This window comes from Pinus tabuliformis, chromosome X (genome assembly GCF_031772625.1).
Source record: "Pinus tabuliformis cultivar Carrire ecotype Pingquan chromosome X, CPIR1, whole genome shotgun sequence".
NCBI classification, from domain to species: Eukaryota; Viridiplantae; Streptophyta; class Pinopsida; order Pinales; family Pinaceae; genus Pinus; species Pinus tabuliformis.
The window spans coordinates 1,326,934,340-1,326,952,975 of NC_142308.1; positions in this window are offsets into that span (position 1 = coordinate 1,326,934,340).

Here is an 18,636-nt window from a genome sequence, read left to right on the forward strand (position 1 = left end):
CAACAATTTTTGAGGCCTTAACATTTTTGGCACTAGGAGGGCCTTGAATTAGTTTTTGTTTGAAATTTGTTTTTATATCATTTTAACTAATCATGGCTCCCATATGCATTCCTACACTTGGTCATGCATTCAGTTCACCTAAGCCTACACGAGGCATGCCCAAGAAGCAGATCGAGTCCTTGTCACAGTTAAAGTTCGATGGTGAGAGTAATATTTCTGCATTAAATCATATTGTTGGTTTTGTTAATAGATGTAAATATTTTAATATAATCGTTGATAATGAGATCTGCAGGCTTTTCACTCTCACATTCAGAGGACGGATCCGCAAATGGTTCTTGGTGCTTCCTGAGAAGTCGATTCATTCATGGAAACATTTTTGCCAGGTATTTCTCAAAGCACATCAAAATTACAGTTACAATAGTTTGTGTTTAGAATTAGATAATCTTTACATGTATGATAGTGAATCTTTAGATGATTTTTATAATAGATTTTGGTCATTTTTTTGTAGATTTCATTTAGATGATTTTCCTTCAACTGAATATTTAATTGAACGTTTCACTTCTCTTGTTTCTTCCCATACTGAAAATAATGAATCAATTAATGAAGAAAAAGACACATCTAATTCATTAACTAGTCTTGAATCACTAAATGGTTTTATGGAACCCGAACCTGAAACTGTAATTGAATCACAACATTCTTCTTTAGAAAATTTCAATTCTCATTTTCTCTTTGAAGATGCAATTGAAACAATTTTTAATGATATGTGTGATCGATCAATAGTTCCAGTAAAATCTAATCTACAACAAGACTTGGATAATGAACATATCAATTTATCTTCTTTCAAGGAAAATTCAGAACATGTTTCTCTAATTGAAAGAACTTCCTTAAACCTAGATTATAATACGGCAAGTTATATAGATAAATAATTTCAGCCGTCATTATATTCTGGCATGCATTATTTTCTTTATCCTGATGTGTTTTCAAATCAGAATATAGTCAATGATGATTACCTTAATCTTTCAAACGATAATATTCCTAATATTTGTTCTAGAAATTTTGCATCTATTACTCATTTTGATGATAATTCTTTAATTGCAAACCCCTCTTCTTTTATATTTTCTGATTCTGTTATTTCAGATCAGTCATTTGATTTTCATAAGAACAAGGTAATTTATGACGATTATCACGATGATGATAACAAAGAATCACATCTTGTACAAACTGCAACAATTTTGAAAATTGATTTATTTCGTAAAGATTCACATGCTTTAATTTTGTCTCCAGAACACAAACTTAGTTTTGATCATTTTGATGAGTTAATTTTGCGAGTTCCTAATGTATTTCATTCTGATTCTCTTTCATAAATTCGCATTTTTTAATATTTCATGGAATTCCCTTGTAGTGGCAATTCATTGACTGAAATCCACGATAGGTTCCAGAATTGCCTTGTAAAATTATTTTGTAATTTTAACTTTCATAACAATTTAATTGTTTTTCTGTCCTTTTATATTCTTTTTGCAAGCATGTTAAATCTCTCAATATTGAATATCATCGAGATTTTTTAAGTGAAAGTGATGCATTGGTTTCTCATAATCCTGAATATCAAAAATTATTTTGTTTCCAATTTAATTCGACATTCAGAAATTCATTACAATCATTTTATCATCAATCATATTTAAATCTTGCAAGTGTTCATTCTCCACAACATGCTTTGCCATAATCTCATTTGGAAATTTTTCATTCTCTAACAAATATTCATCCATTCTTTGATGATCCCATAGATATGTGCTTATAGAATGCTTTCCAAAAGAGATGGTTTAATAAAAAGTGAGTTTTAAATAAATTTATTTTTGTACATAATTTCAAATTAGATGTAAATAATAAATTTTGTTTTATTTTGATTATTCTTATCATCTTTTTACTAATGTTTGACTTATATATACAGGTAGGTAATAAAACGAGAGAATGGTTACATTGGAAGTATGATTATACATAGTCATGTTTCCTTCATTAAGTTATAATTAGGAATATGTTAGTTTAGATAAGATTTAATAAATAATGATTGAGTTAATTGCCTTGCATTGGAAAAAGTCATATCTTTCTAGTAAGATTAAATGAAATTCTTCAATGGTAAGTCTCATATACTCACTTTCATTCATTTCTTTACTTTTTAGATTTTGTTTTATTTTCTTATTTTCTGTTGATATGTAACTCTCTTTTTCAGCTCTTCATAAGCATTTTCACGCCTTCACCAGATCAAATTGCGAGCTTAAAGAAGTAGTAACGATTTTCATCGAATCAGCCAAAGTGGGGAAGTTCTAAACCTTAATCTTTTTCTTCAAAAGCATTACTCTAATTAGAAAATGGTTAAAACTCTTTTTCAAAGTTCTTTTTTTAAAAAAGGATAAATAAATAGCAAATTTCCTCATTCAAACTCGATTATTACTAAATGCTTTTAACTTGCAAATTCGATTTATCTAGATTTCGAAATAAGAAGGAATGCTTTCTTCATTATCTTTTTCCTCTTTTGTTAAGAAAATTGCATAAACAATTTTGTAAAGTTTTCTTTTTAGATTTGGTTTTGAGTGATCTTATCATCATACTTATGAATGGTTATATCTTGAGAATTCAGTTATCATATCACATTTACTTTTTCTTTAGATAATAATGTTAAATGAAATACTCTTGGCCTTTCATCAACATCTCTTGAAAACCATTTTATGATTTTTCAATTTGAAAGTATGAATTTTTCAGGAAGTGGTTATGAGAATTGAAAATTAAATAAAAATTATTAACTTTGAAATTTTTTCCATTAAGTTGTAAAATCTTTAAAAACCTCAAAAATTATATCCTTTTACTCTAGTTTCAGTCAAAAAAGGTTATCCTTAAAAAGTAAAGACCGTCTTACAACTAAAACACTTTCAACTTGGATTTGTTATCCAAAACTCTTAAGGAGTCAACGATCCTCCCCGTCCATTAAAAAGGAAATTTTTTTAGTGTAATTCTAAAATATAAAAAATCTAAAAAGATAAGAGATCTCATCACGAGCCTGCTTACCATGTTCATAGGGAACCAATTAAACTGGCATTACCACACTGAACACCAAAACAAGGTAATAGCTTACAATTTTTAGTTGTAAGACAAGGGGTCTCATCACGAACCAGCTTGTTCAATTTCATTGTTACCGGTGAATGGAATTGTCATTATCTGTCCGCCAAACCAAGAAAATGGCTTTCTAGCATCAAAAAATAAAAGAAAAGAAAAATGAATTTACCTCTAATTATTGCACTATAAAATGGATGGGATACTAGATTGTTGTTGGTAAAAAGGTAACCTTGTCGGGGCTATGAACAATTGCTAGCAACAGTGGCTCTACCTGTGACGAACGAATACATTATAAGCTAAGTCGTAAAAGGCCCCCTACTTTATTTTCACAACTGATTAATGACTGATACAAGTAAATAAGAGTTTTTCATTCACAAAAGGTTTTTAAAAGAAATTGCAATTTAATGAATTTTATAACTAGAGTAATTTTATTTATCTAGATATTTCGAAAAATAGTTTTCACTTCTTAAATTACTTTTACTAAATTTTTTGAAATTTTCATTATTACCATAGATAATTGGTTCTTCCAGTGAATCACCAATTGTTGTAATGTTCAACAACCCCTATTTTAATATATTATAAATTTCCTACGAAATTTATTTTATTAAAATAGGGACATTTAGTTTTAAAAAGCCTTTGATTTTTAATCTCTTTAAAAAAACAAAAAATAGAAAACCAACATTAAAAAATTGTTAATAAAAACCTATAATTGAAGTTTAATACTTAAGCTTTTTAATTAAAACCCAGGTATTAAACCTTGATTATCCAAAAAACCAAATTTCAAATAGTCCCCAAGACCAAGACTATACTTAGGGTTTAAAAAACCTCAAGTATTTAAAATATGGGTTATTTAAATTAAAAACAAAATAGTTGGAGTTTTTAATTCCTAAGGGTAAAATTCTTTTTAAATTGTGACTCTTCGCCATATCCTGCATCGCACATCACATAATAAAAGAAAAATTCCAGAGGCAAAGACTTCCTCGCTAACACCGACTACGATATTCGTCAAGCGGACCTGACGGGAAAATTAATCATAAGAAATAAATTCCCCCTATCCACAGCTATCACAAATTCTATAAAAAAACTTAAGTCCATACCGCGCTCTGAACGCTGATTGCGATAGCCGAACCCGACGAGATTATACACTGCAATTCATAAAATCCTGCATTCGCGGCTATTGCAGTTACCAAAGGCTCATACCCCATTACCTACATCGATTTGCGATTGCGATTAAGCCCAGACGCGACGAGATTATACATGTCAATCCATAAAATCTCGCGTCCACAGGCTATTGCAAAAATCCAAAGGCAAAGCACTTTTCCCTTTCCTGATTGCGATATGCGATAGAGCCAGACCCGCCGGTATTATTCACTCCAATTCATAAATCTCCTCGCATCCGCGCAATCGCAAGAATCACAGTCTTAATCCTTCTGCACCGCCGATTGCGATTGGGATGTGTGATAAGCCTCGAACCCGATAAAAATTACATGTCAATTCATAAATTCCCCCCATGTCTGTGGATATCGCAAATACCAAAGGATCATTGCTACCTACCTCCTACATTATTCCGATTACGATTTTGCAATAAGACCCATTCTGCCATGTCAATAGTGACGTTAGATCCACGTCACATGTGACATCATCCTCCACGTCATCCCGCAGATCGCAAATCGAAAATATTCGGGACTTAAACCATATTCCTTGGCCTCCACTTTGAACGTCGATTGCGATAATATGAAAAGCCCGACTTGTCTTGTAAAAATAAACGGCTCAGGTCTAATCTTCCCGCATAAACGGCAGAGAAGATTTGGAACCCCCTACGCTCAATTTTAAGTTTCTCAAAAGGGGGGATTTGAAAAGTGGTTTTTTGTTCAAGCCATATATCCACGCATCACTCCCCTATTCTTTCAGACCCCCCTCTTCACAAACTTCTTACCACTTCGAACCCCCTCCGAAAAAATTGTTAACCATCCACCTTTATGTGATTGCGATTGCGATATTATTTGAAGTACTCCTGGTCTCTAGCCGATTGCAATTATTCTGAGTTCTCCCACAGTATAAAAGCGATATGCTATAAGACCGTAAAGTCCACCTTTCTCACCACATACCTCACTTCGCATTCCTCTCCATAATGTTTGTGTCAGGATTTATTACACTCTACATTTTTCCTCATTCCTGCAAAAGTGATTAGTTTCAAATGAAATTCTCTTATCAGTCTCAATTATTTTTATCATATCAATTCTTGTTTTTCGTGTTCAGATTCATGACAAAAGAAGACAGATGTGCTGATAATTGGAAGTTCAATTCAAACAGACAGACAAACATCTAGAGAATTCGATAAAACAAACAAAGTCGATGATGACAACAAATCACTTTTAGAAATTTCTACCAAAAATAGTTTTCCTTTAAACATTGTTGAAGAGATCTGTTTAAAGGCCCTCAATGCTATGCGCAATAGATTTAGTTGTTTTCTTCTATTTAATCTTACTTCTTGTATGAAATAAAGGTCCAAAATTTTATGAAGAAAGGCTTACGAAAGCTCGCACTATTGTACTTTCACACTTTTCTCAATAGAATGACTGGAACATTGTTTTAGGAATTTTCATAAAGAATTTTGAGAAGTTGCACTATTGTACTCCTGGAATCATCTTTGTGAGAAAGACTAAACTGTTGCTATTTATTTTATGAGTTGAGCAACGTGCATCTAGTATTTCTATCTTTGTGCCTTTGTTTTGTTCATAAATAAATAGTGAATTTATCTTTTCAGATTGCTTATTACATGGTATTTCTACTCTTCTTTGCAATTCACGAATTCTTGAAGGCATTATTGTATAAATGATTTAGAGTTGTAAGTTAGAGGAGAAATCAGATATGAGGGATTGTTGAGGATTTTTCTTTTGCACTCTGAATTATCCTTTGATGGGCAGAGTTCGTACTATTACAGCTCTAGTTTTAAAAGCAGAAGTTCAAGCATTGTAAAAGACTGTCGGAGACCAGATCTAGAGAAATGCATTTAATAAATTGGTATTTTTAATACTATTTTTTTAAATACTAGTTTCATTTTATAATGGAAAGAATGTGTCATTTTATCCATATTTGTGCACTATTGTTGGTATGAGTAATTTGTCTCAATCATATGTTATTATTTATCTCTGCTCTTATGTGTTGAATTCTGATTTATGAGTAACTATTTACTCACAAATCTATCTTTTAATATCGATTTAACAAATAATAGTATGTTGTGAACTATTTCCTCATATTCTTGTTTAATTATTCGAATTATTGATTTAACAATCAATATCATTTTGTGAACTACTTCCTAAATGTTATTGGTTGATTATTTCAATTAAGAGGTCTCTGAATAGAATATGTTTTGGTATTCATAATGTCAGTTAATTGAACTATTTTGTTAACTTGATATTCATTATAATCCAAACATACTTAAATCCCAAATCATTTAAATATCTTGCTCTCGGTTGGGTTAGATATATATCTGCCTAATTGAGATAGGATTAGGATTTAGTTTCTTTTTCTTACATTTTATAATCAGTTTGCATTTAGATTAATTCTACATTTCTAGAAGTCCTCTTTTAAGGAAAAACTTTAGATTGGTTTGGTTGTTCCACAAAAACAACTTAAGGATCATTCTTCTTTCCTGATCAGCTCGGAGAATTGATCTGATGGCCCTATCTATTAGCAATTAGAGATATATTTAAAGCTGATAGCAGTTGGGAGAAGGTAACTGGACCTAATTGAACCAGTTGGAGCCACTATCCCAAATGGAAAAGGAGTTGTAAGGTCTGGATCGGGTGGTTATCCCCAATGTTATGGCAACGATTTTCGAGGCCTCAACAGGTTGTAACAGAACCCTCCCCCTTTGGGGAACACCATCTTCGATGTTCAATGACACCTATAACCAACAAGACTGCTGAAAACAAAACATATTGCCAATGGAGCTTTATAACACAGCTCGTTGCATTATTTACAATGACCACTGCTGAAACATGACAATCATACCATTTACTGGAGCTTTATAACATAGCTCATTACGATATTTACAATAACCACATATACACATACGCATTTGCTTCAACCATCAAATAACCATACTATCTATGGAACTTTATAAATCCATCTCGATACAGTATTTACAATAATACACACATATGCACATTTTCTCAACCAGAAAATAAAATGATACGATGCCTGCATCCACAACAAGGGAATCTAGAGGTTCACACCTCCACCCTCAAAGTAATACCAGGATTCACTTCCTTCCCAAGAAGTCCATAATCCACTGCAAAGTCAAATCTGCATCCAATGTTCAGCGCTATAATCCTTCGCCACTTGTCCTCTCAGTGAACAGTTATCGGCTATCCAGGGCGCACTCCCAATGTGCATATGATTCCATCTGGTAATTCTAATGACCAAAAAAAATCCATCTGTGACCTTCCCTTCTCTGCTATACAGTCCCTCAGGAAATTCGATCATCCCCTTTTGTGTGATCACTCGCCTTCCAAGTTCTGCTGGCACCCCCATCTCGGGCAGTCCATCCCTTGGCAAGGCTTCCTCACATTGGAAGATACAAAACCAAGGCATATACCTGCCTCAAACCATCATATCGGTCATAACATGCTCATGGAAATCAATAGACACTATTGGGTACCAGTGTCCCATAATGACCCTGCTTCTGAAGTGCTTTACCAACATACTGCTGCATTTTCTAATTCCTTTTGTTGCCACTACTAATTCTTGTAGTCGATTTCAACCACCCAACCAGGCATTTCATGCTTTCTGTACCAAACACATAACTTCCATTAGATTCAAAATAAATTGAAATAACTTCAAATGATACCTCATTGGTAGCTTGTCAATAAGGTACACTTGAAATTTTGTTCGCTTCCTATCACAACATGTCAACTAGCATCTTTGACTAAATCATCATGTATAAACATATCACATCAAGTTAGCTCAGAACACAACCATCATAGATCAAAATCATAAATTTCATGTAACCATCATAAACAAGAATCATAGATCACCTGTAATCATCATAGAACATAATACAAATATTGATACTTACCCTTTAATCAATCCTTGGCTTCCACCTTTTTGTTTATTGTGTATGCACACTAGATCGGTTATCACATCGGATAAACACCCAGTGCCTTCTCCTCAACCATGTGCACATACACATAGTGTGCATCACACCCATACCACCACGCACGGTATACCACCCCATGCAATACCTGCATCTCCACCTGACATACAACACATATACCTATACCTAGTGTACAACACAACACAATACATACTCCTACGTCTGGTGTACAAGACAACACAACACGTATACGTACACAATGCACATCACAAGACATACATCTGCACACAACGTGTGACACCACCAAATCCATACACATACAGCCAATATACAACACAACTCATACATATATACCCAATGTACAACGCCACATAATACACATACTTACATCTGACGTACAACACAACAAAATACATGTACTTCACATAGTACAACACAACGAGTATGCATGTCACGACACCACAACTACACAATACACATACATAGTACCGCATGTACACAACACAACATGTATGATACGCACACAACATATACAACATATGCACAACAATAGTACCACCCATCCAAACCACACTGTCTCTACCAGGTAACCTTCCTTCTAGTATCTTTCTGCCATCAATGCTTATCCTAGCATGTGACGGACCACACGGATTTCATTATGCTGATGCATCCCTTGGTATATCATGTCCATAACATAGACATAATATCAACTCATAACCACATGATATTGACCTCGTCGATGTGTCAGACTACTCTTCCCACTTGATTCCTCATGAACTAGGAATCTCTTCATGCCATTCACCTGCATAGGAAATCATTCCTCCACACGAATGATCCTTGACAACCCTGTCAAACAGTGACATAGATACATACATACATACATATATAATCATTAACATAAAACAATCATCATCCTGCCAAACAATGACATACATACATACAGGTATACATATTTAAACATCAACATAATCATGATAATAGCATAATTACCAGATAACATAAGGTCTAGGTTAAGAGAACTTCCTTATTTGTTCACAACATTGAGAACCACCGTTCCCAACTTGGTCAAAACATCTGACACCTCAAGTCCATTAAATTTATCTTTTCTGGTTACCCTTCTCATGTTTGTATTGCCACCATCCATATACCACAATTGACCTAACCAGTCCTACTGATTGTCATAGTCTTACCTTCTGTTGCAGCTTAATCATGCACCAAGCTTCATCTGAATCTTACATTACCTTTCAGGTACCACACAGCTCCATTAACTTTCCTCTTTCTCAACCAATTCCCAAGACTCAAAACTTAAAATGAAAGCACAAGAAACAAATAAGAGGAAAACCATAAAAACCAATAACAACATGACACCACCATAAAGTGCTATGGCCATACACTAGACATAAACAAAGTTTCCAATCAAGCACAACAAATCACAAAAGACCAAAAGCACAATACTGACAATAAAAACCATGACTCAATTCCCATGGTTCTCAGTGCTTCCAAGGAAATCTCAACCTGAGCCTTCTTCAAGGTTTCATGTCAGTCTCTTTTCCATGCAATATCCTGCATCATACTGCCATAAACACATAAATGTCAGTGCATAAATAAATACAACAATACACCATTTACCTTACCTTGTTGTGTCAAGCACTTATCTTGCAACTAAACACATCCACTCCATCTCTTAAAAGACTCCAATTCCCTTGACAGATCCACCTGCAACTAGAGACTAGTTAATATATATGTCAAGTACATGTTCATGACTATAGCACATATCCACATAATGTTAGACAAAATTAAGGTTAAGAAGACTTCCTGTATGCGAGGCACTCATTCGTTTGGAATTAGGGTTTCCAAACATAGCCAAAGGAATTCTTGTCCAATTCCTTTCTTTTACCCTTTTTACCTTGTTGCAATCGAGGCTTACTATGTACTGTCACATCACCCAACTATTAGTTATATAAACATATCAACTATTACCTTGTCATACTAATACCAAGCATGTTTCCTGCAACTGTTTACCCATGTCAATCACACGTTCCAAATATCAAGACAATCATATCTATCAATTTGAAATCAACCTTTACAAACAATCATGTCATAATCCATAGTCAACTCATAGTCATTAGACATAATGCTACAACTATCACCTACTATACTCAAGTACATATCAACTGTCTCAACACATATGTGTTAGTACAATCATCTCAAAACAAGATCATTGGAACACATACTCGTATTATGCAACTCATCAAACATTCAACCAACTTGCAAACATACCATGTTAAATAAATCAACTAGATGACATGATAGACACCAAACACTCAACATCAAATAGACGACATAATCAAGAATGAAGCACCAAGTATACTACATAAGCAAACCCATATCTTATTGTAACTCAAGGGAGGCTATCTTATCTGCACAATCAATCTAGTTAGAAGGATATAAATTTACAACATGTCAACTCAAACATAAATAAGATCACGATATCCACAACACTAACTAACATGTTCACATCATAAACTCATAAGCATTTATCGTTCATGCATAACAACCATGTGTGCAAAGTCATCACAAATATGTCGGCTCATACCTGAATATCGTAACCATAACCATCTACATAGTCCAATCCAATTTAGCATGATACATATAACATCAAGATCTTAATGAAATAACCCTAATCATTAAGTTACTAGCATATAACAACAAAAATTTAAGCTATAACGTAATCATCAACAACATATAACATAATCCTCAAGTTATCTAACATAAAACAACAATAGCAATGTATACATCCACAAGTTACTATCATTCTTGACTATCTGACACATGTGCATATGACTATACTAATCAACTATCATCTATTATGCATGTAACCATAACATCGAAGGACATGTACATAAACCTAGTGTATATAACATATTGCATATAACAACCCTTAACTTACATACTTGCATGCCAAGCATACAATACATGTATGACTATCTGCTCTTATCCCAAGGTCTAATGTTGCAACCTCATTATGATGATCTGCATATCCTGCTCTATCTCAACCAACAAATTAGCATCATAAGAACCAATAGCATCATGATGACCTAATTTGCATACAATGACTTCACAAGGCATGTTTGACCTACTATTCATGCATAACTATAACCAAAACCATACATGCATAACCACTGCATATAGACATATAACACATGAGTATGAAACCATATGCACATCATTCTAGCTAGAGTCCAGTCATCAATGCATGACCCTATCAACTACACAAACCATGACCTCATGCATGACAACAACAACCACATCTAGTGCACTTGATAATATGTGAACACAGATGTGCCTAACACTGCATAATCAACCATAGACACATGAAGACATAGTATATGACAATACCTTCAACCTTCACATGGTGACAACACTACAACCATGATCAACACCATGCAAATGCAACAAGCACATGGATTACATGCATAAGCAACACATATCAAACCAACATGAATGCATGACCAACACACAACCCATCCAATCCGACAGGTGAACCGTGCTCTAATACCACTCTATAAAACCCTCCTCCCACATATACCCAAGCAACTGGCTAGCTAGTGTAACTATGCGACGAGAGGCCATTATGATATGATTCAACCTCCTAGGTGACCTTCAGGAAGTGAAATCGATGGAACACATCAACCAACCTATCCACATCAGCAACATAACCCTCAGGAGACATGTCAGCCACGCAAGCATCCTATCCCTAGGTACCACTGATGTTCTTGACATCTTAAGCCTTAGTCTCTCTCATGCTATAGGCATGAAAGCGTCCAGATACCCAAATTCTCTCTCACAGGCTTTCTTGTCAGTGTCCAGAGACCCAATTTGCCAATTTTGTGCCAACATCCCTAGGATTTGAGCCACTTTATTAGGCCTAGAGCCCAGGTCATTGCCCAGAATGGAATGATAGCTTAAGATCAGTCAAGAACAGGGAAACAATGATGCAAAAACAATAAGTCAAATAATACCTTAATCAGACCCCTACTAGCCATGACAGGGATTTCATCAAACATATCATGAATATGTAAACTAAAGGTGTGAATAACATATCTAAGCATAGGGGTCTCCTGCTTATCTGAGATTCGCCATGAAACATTTATGCCTCAACACATTAACTTCCATTCCATTCATTAGACCATAGATACATTGTTCATTCATATACAAGTATAAACATGATGAGAGCCATACATAGTTGTCATAAAACATAAACATAACTAACATAATAGGGACAGAAATACCAATGAACTCACCGCATATAAACCTCATATAATATAGTATAATGCTCATAGAAATAAAAGGAGAAATAAAATTTCATTAATGATGCAAAATCCAAACTCGGGATGGGACTTCCACATTCCACCCGATCGTAGAACTTAGCCAAATCTCTCTTCAGCCATTCACCCTTATGCCATATTACAAGCATGAATGTAGGATCTCATAGAACACATCAATCAAAACTCGTTCAGGGCTTCCAGAGGCCATCCACCTCTACCCATCAAACATTGTTTCCACCTTAGGGTCGGACATCACAAAACCATCATCAGATCAGTCTCTATCAAAGCCTTCCAGGACTCCGGAGCATTTGTTCCAACGCAGATTCTAGACTAGTAACTCAACCCACATCTTATACCAGGCTCCAGAGCGTTTGTCCAACCAAGGCTCCTGGACTAGCAACTCAACCCATAGATTTTACTGGGCTCCAGAGCATTTGTCCAACCAGGGCTCTAGGACTAGTAACTCAACCCACCAAGGGCTCCAAAGCGTTTTTCCAACCAAGGCTCTAGGAACTAATAACTCAACCCAAGCTAAATGAAACATGAGAACCAACCAGAAAAAAACAAATAAAATAAACCCACAACGCCATGGCTATCTAGGAAATGGAAAGGATAGGCAATCCATTGTCAATCTCGGCCATCCTCCATGCCAATGACAGATCATAACCAAGAAACCACATGCATGTACCATGCATGTCGAAACTAGCAAGGAAATCATACATGCAACTCAATACCTGCAAGAAAAATTGTTGTAGTTGTTGATCCTGATGCCCTCTTGTGCTTTCCTGCTCTTCCTTTGCCTTCTTGCTCCAAGAATCCAAGTGTGCCATACCCTCCAAGAGTGCTCCAAGAAATCTCTATTGTCTCCAAGAATTTGAGAGAGAGAATAGAAGAGAGATCCACCAAAACTTGTCAAAAACTTGAGCCAAGAGCTTACACTGACTAAGAGCTTGCCAACTGATCATCATAAGAATTTTTATTAATGAGGCCTCTAATTTCTTCATTTCCCATTATTTCCCTTCATTTTCCTCCTCACATGCAACATGTGACCTTTCACCTTCCTTTTCTCCTAATTTCCATTATTTTCATAAATAAATGTGCCAAAAATGCCATTTTGCCTTTCCAAATCCTTAGCCATTAAATCAATGAACACCCACACTAGGATGTATTTCCCACCATTTAGCTTGGAATACGTCCCATTCAGTTTGCAATACGTGTCCCATCACCGTGGTCATATAGATATATATCTATATATATATATATATATATATATATATATATATATATACATAGACATGGGATTTTCTCCATGGATGTTACATTTAGAGGCCTAAACCACATAATAGGGTCCTTGGTTAACCTCCTTATTGAGCTTGGAGACACCTGTACATGCCAAAGCCCGCTATGGAAGAGCATGCCACTATGAAGTGTCCACTTATTTTCCCATGGTTTGTAAACTCTTTTACTCAATTACTCTAATGATTTTTTGTACTAGAAGGTGAGGGGACGCATTGGATCTTACACAGGATTGCAGGTGGGTCTCTATTTGGGGTTTGGTCTCCCTATAATGGGTCAAATTCCTCTATAGGGTCACATTGGAACTTGTAGGGTGAGTTTTGAGAGCCATGGGCCTCCACCATAGCAGAGAGCACTTCATGTATCCCCCCAATACCATTCATTGATTTCTCGTGTTCCACCCTTTTGGATGAGGATGATGCACCTAGATAACCATGCTCAGTTCGCTTCACACTTATACCATGGCCCAACAACTCATCATGTTTATTAATTTTCCATATGAGTGGCTTGTCTTTCTTATTTGGAGCTATATTGGTGGGCTTGTCACCAAGTTATATCACTATTGTACATTATTTTATTATTTGGGGAAAAATTAGGCAAATAAGGCCATTTGAATCCCCTATTGGAAAATATAAATATATGAGAGGATCATTTATTCTTCTCATCATCACTTGGATTAGATTAGCAATCTCTTGAGAGAATTTTACTTTTCCTTTCGTAAGATGAGTTTGATTTCATGGATGAGTTTTGATGTTTGGTTACTATCTCTTGATCATGAAGCTTCAAAATATTTCTTGAATTGATGGTTGGATATGCTCACTATACATGTAAGTGCTCTTTTTCATGTTTATCTTTACATTTGTATTGTCACATGAATAATGTATGGGATTTTCGCTCTCTATATCTGAAATTGCCCTAAATTAATGCGAAATTATGGAGTTTAGGATTTTTTATGTGTTGTGTACATTACATTTGTCTTGTATGGTGAATGAATGTTCCTAAAGGTAAAAAAAATATTGATGTTACCTTGATAAGTCATCAAATCTTGCACATTGAAGTATAAATACCTTTGGTAACTTAGTTCATGCGCTAGATTCCATGGAAAGTTGTTTAAGGTCTCCTTGATTGAGTAAAAGGTTCTCAAAACTTTGAAATCACCTGGACTCCATCTCTCCCTAAAGGCAAGGCACTAGTCTTGTAAGTTCTTTGTTGTAGCTGCTACAACCCCCCTCCAAAAAATTTCCCATGCCTTGATTTTGGAGCCTACCTTCTATCCGCAAGGACCCATATTTCATTGTTGTTAAGTATTTTGTTTTATTCTGAAGGCTTAGAGCTTCAGATAACTTAGTTTGATCTTAACTGACCATTTTATAACACAAGAATTTCTTGCCTTGATCTTGCACTTGTTTCTTACCTTCCCTCTTGAGATTGTGCAATCCACTGTCTCTGGGAAGACCTTGAGGTTCACAACTGTGTAATCTTGGAAGGCAAGCAACCACTGAGCTCCAACTGCACTAAGCCTCTTCCTCTAGTCAGAAACTACACAATGCAATTTGACAAGGAATTTTGAAATCCCTTTATTACGCAATCCTCTCTATCAATGTGAACAGGCAGTTTCTCGGAAAAGGTTAAGTTGCCATTCTTAGAAAATAGAGATTGCCTAATTAATATTTGATTAAGTCCACGAAGTTTCTAGTTATGACTTTCAAAGAAGTGGTGCTTTTTCCTTGATTTTAGGCATGTGTGTCATAAACCCTAACCCGACTAGATCTATATAATAGACACCTCTAGAGCTCATTTCTATTTTTCGATCTTGGGGCTCTATCCTTCCCAACGATATCAAGGAACTTTAAGTTAAGATTGCGGCGCTTTTCATGGTAAGTTTTGCATGTGTCGCTTTTTTTCACATTTGCTTCTATGAGTGCTATTTTTCCTATTTCTTTTCATGGTTGTTGGCCTTTTAAATAGTATTAGCTTGTACAAGTGTTGTTTTGGTTCATTGTTCACATTTTCCAAGTGTCGCATCAACTTATTCTTTTTTCCCACCAACAGTTGTCGTTACTGGGTCATTTTATGCATGTTTGTTTTCCTTTTGCATGTTTGTTTCTGACACTTAGTTTTCACTGATCTAGCTTCCCCTCAGACTGATCTATGTTCCTTCCTTCCCCAACACTTAGATCTGATCTCCTTCTCTCCTTCCTGGTAGATTTGTGCAAGCATGGCCAGCAAAATGGCATTCTTAGTGGCACAATTCGCATTCTTTAGGTTCAAGCTTCATGCTTGGCCTCTAGGTCTGCACAATGCACAATCACTAGCTTTCCCAACTGTGCATTGTGAAGTTCCAAGCCTCAACCCTTAGCCCTTACCATTGGGACTGCACAATCTGTAGTCTCTTCCTTCAGTCTTCCTAGCTGGGACTACGCATTGTGCAGTCTCAAGCCTCTAGCTACCACCTTGTCTACTAAGACTGTGCAATGTGCAGTTCATGAACCCAGTCTCTCACCCTTAGTCTAGAAATTACATAATATTTTCCTGCAGTCTCCGAGTTGTTGTCTTGATCTTGCAGAATAGATTTTTTTGCTTGAGCTAATTATGTTTTCCATGAGTAGATCTTGTGAAATAGGTATTGTAGCTTTTGAGGTTATCTGTGTGTCAATTGTTGTCATCATGGCACCAAAGATATATTCCTCCAAAGACACCACAAAAAGTAGCATCGGTGAAGCAGTTGAGAGGGCCATTGTCACCATGCCAGTTCTATCATACACCCAACTCTTCATTGAGAAAGATTCAGATATCACATGGCACACAGTAAAAGATGCATTCACGACAACTAATTACAAAGCAGATCTTGAAGACAGACATGTTTATATCAATGTCCAAAAGTCAGGATTGCATAAGATTGCATGCAGGTATTCAATTTTCCCTTGCGTAAACATTATGAAGTGGAAATTGTTGCATATTGATGCAAAGAGCATGATCCTCAGTAGTTCCAGTGGACAAAGGCTTCCCTCATTCATGGAACATGATGTATCACCTACCCTTGCCAAAATTTTACATGGGTTCTCATTTCTATGGAAGTCACCAGTTACTTGAGCACTCAATATGTTATCAATTTTTTGGTGAAAGAGCCATCCAAGTTCTGCCAGACACCCAACAATACTTATAAGACAATATCTCTTAAAAAAACATATGATTACTTGATAGTTCTATGTTGTTGGATCCATGCTCAAAAGAGTACTAAGACCTTTCCCAAAGGCTGGGACCTTTTTATGCATCAAGTTGTGAATGATGGGAAAGCATTCAATTGGTCATATTTTTTGGCTCAACAATTAGATATCCATGCGACCAATTCCAATAACCCTCTTAAGGGTATGCAGACCAGGTTCTAAATGTCTTCCTACTTGTTGGATGCAATATGTCCGCAGAACTCTTTTCCTAGCATGAATTAGACTTGGTCACAGAAAGAAAATGTTGTCCACATTTACTGTAAAGTTATTTTAGAGTGCAACTACCAGGGATTTATGGATAATTTGATTGATCACTTCCTCATACCACTATACAATATGATTTTTTAGGAAGATCCACCTTGCATGTCCCAAGAGGCAATGGAAGTAGTAGCAAAACTTGTCGACTGGTTTGCCTCACCGGATGGCACTTACCTTAGGGTGTTTGGTGGTCAGAAGTCTTCACATCTAATACTGAGGTATTCCATTGACAAATTGGTCATGCAGGAAGTAGCCTATCATATTTCCATAGTTTTATCAACAGTATTGCAGAGGAAGAAGAAAGCAACTTGGCCCAATTTTCCTTTGCGAATTGGATTGTACGAGATCAAGAATCTGAAAGTTGCAGATACCGAAGGAAAAGAATTAGGGAAATTCGAGTTCAGTCTCATGGAATATCAGTTGTATGATCCCAAGAGTGTCTGCAAGCAACATTGTGCGAGGATACATTTCAACTAACCAAGTGAGACCTTCTCTAGACCAGAGAAGGAAAATATTAAGAATTGTGATAATGCTTCTAAGCCCCATGCACCAGTCATCTTTGCAGGTACATCGTAGGCCATTCCTCAGCAAGAAGCCACTTTGGAAGTAGAACCATCAAACAGACACAATCATATGCATGAGAATGGTAAGAGGAAGGTTTTGCATAGTCTAACAGAGGAGTAGAGCTGTAAATTCAAAGCATATCCAATCATCTTGAAAGCAGTCATAATAGTAGAAGAAGTTGAAGGAAGAATTAAGGTAGGAGGAAGAACAAGAATGGAAGGAACAAGAAGAGAGGTAGAGATAAGAAGACTAAAGGCAAAAGAGAGAAGATGAATAAGCAATACATAAACAAGTCGAAGAAGAAGAACAGAGTCTGATACTTGAAGAAGAGAGCAAGCAATTGCAGGACAAAGAACTTGCCTAGGAAATTGAAGACTTGATAGTGATCCAAGATATGGAGGTAGAGTCAGAGCAACATAATCCGAATGCTGATCTCATGCCTTGCATGTGGCAAATCACCACTTAGTCTCCCCCTCCTCCCACAGAATGGAAAGCTTTAGTTGAGGAAGAGGAAATTGCTCCTCTTGATGAAGGTTTCGTGATGGATATCTACAGTTTAACTTTTGATCAGTTACAAAAGAATATTGTATAGGAAAGAAAGAAGCATTTCTCAGACGACCTCACACATCCTATTTTTATCAAAGAAAAGGTGATCGTGATTGATACGAGGAAGAATCCAAAACTTATTTTCGCAACCAACTTGGCCTTCGCATGAGCTTCCAAGTCAAATATAGAATATTTGATGGCTGATAATAGA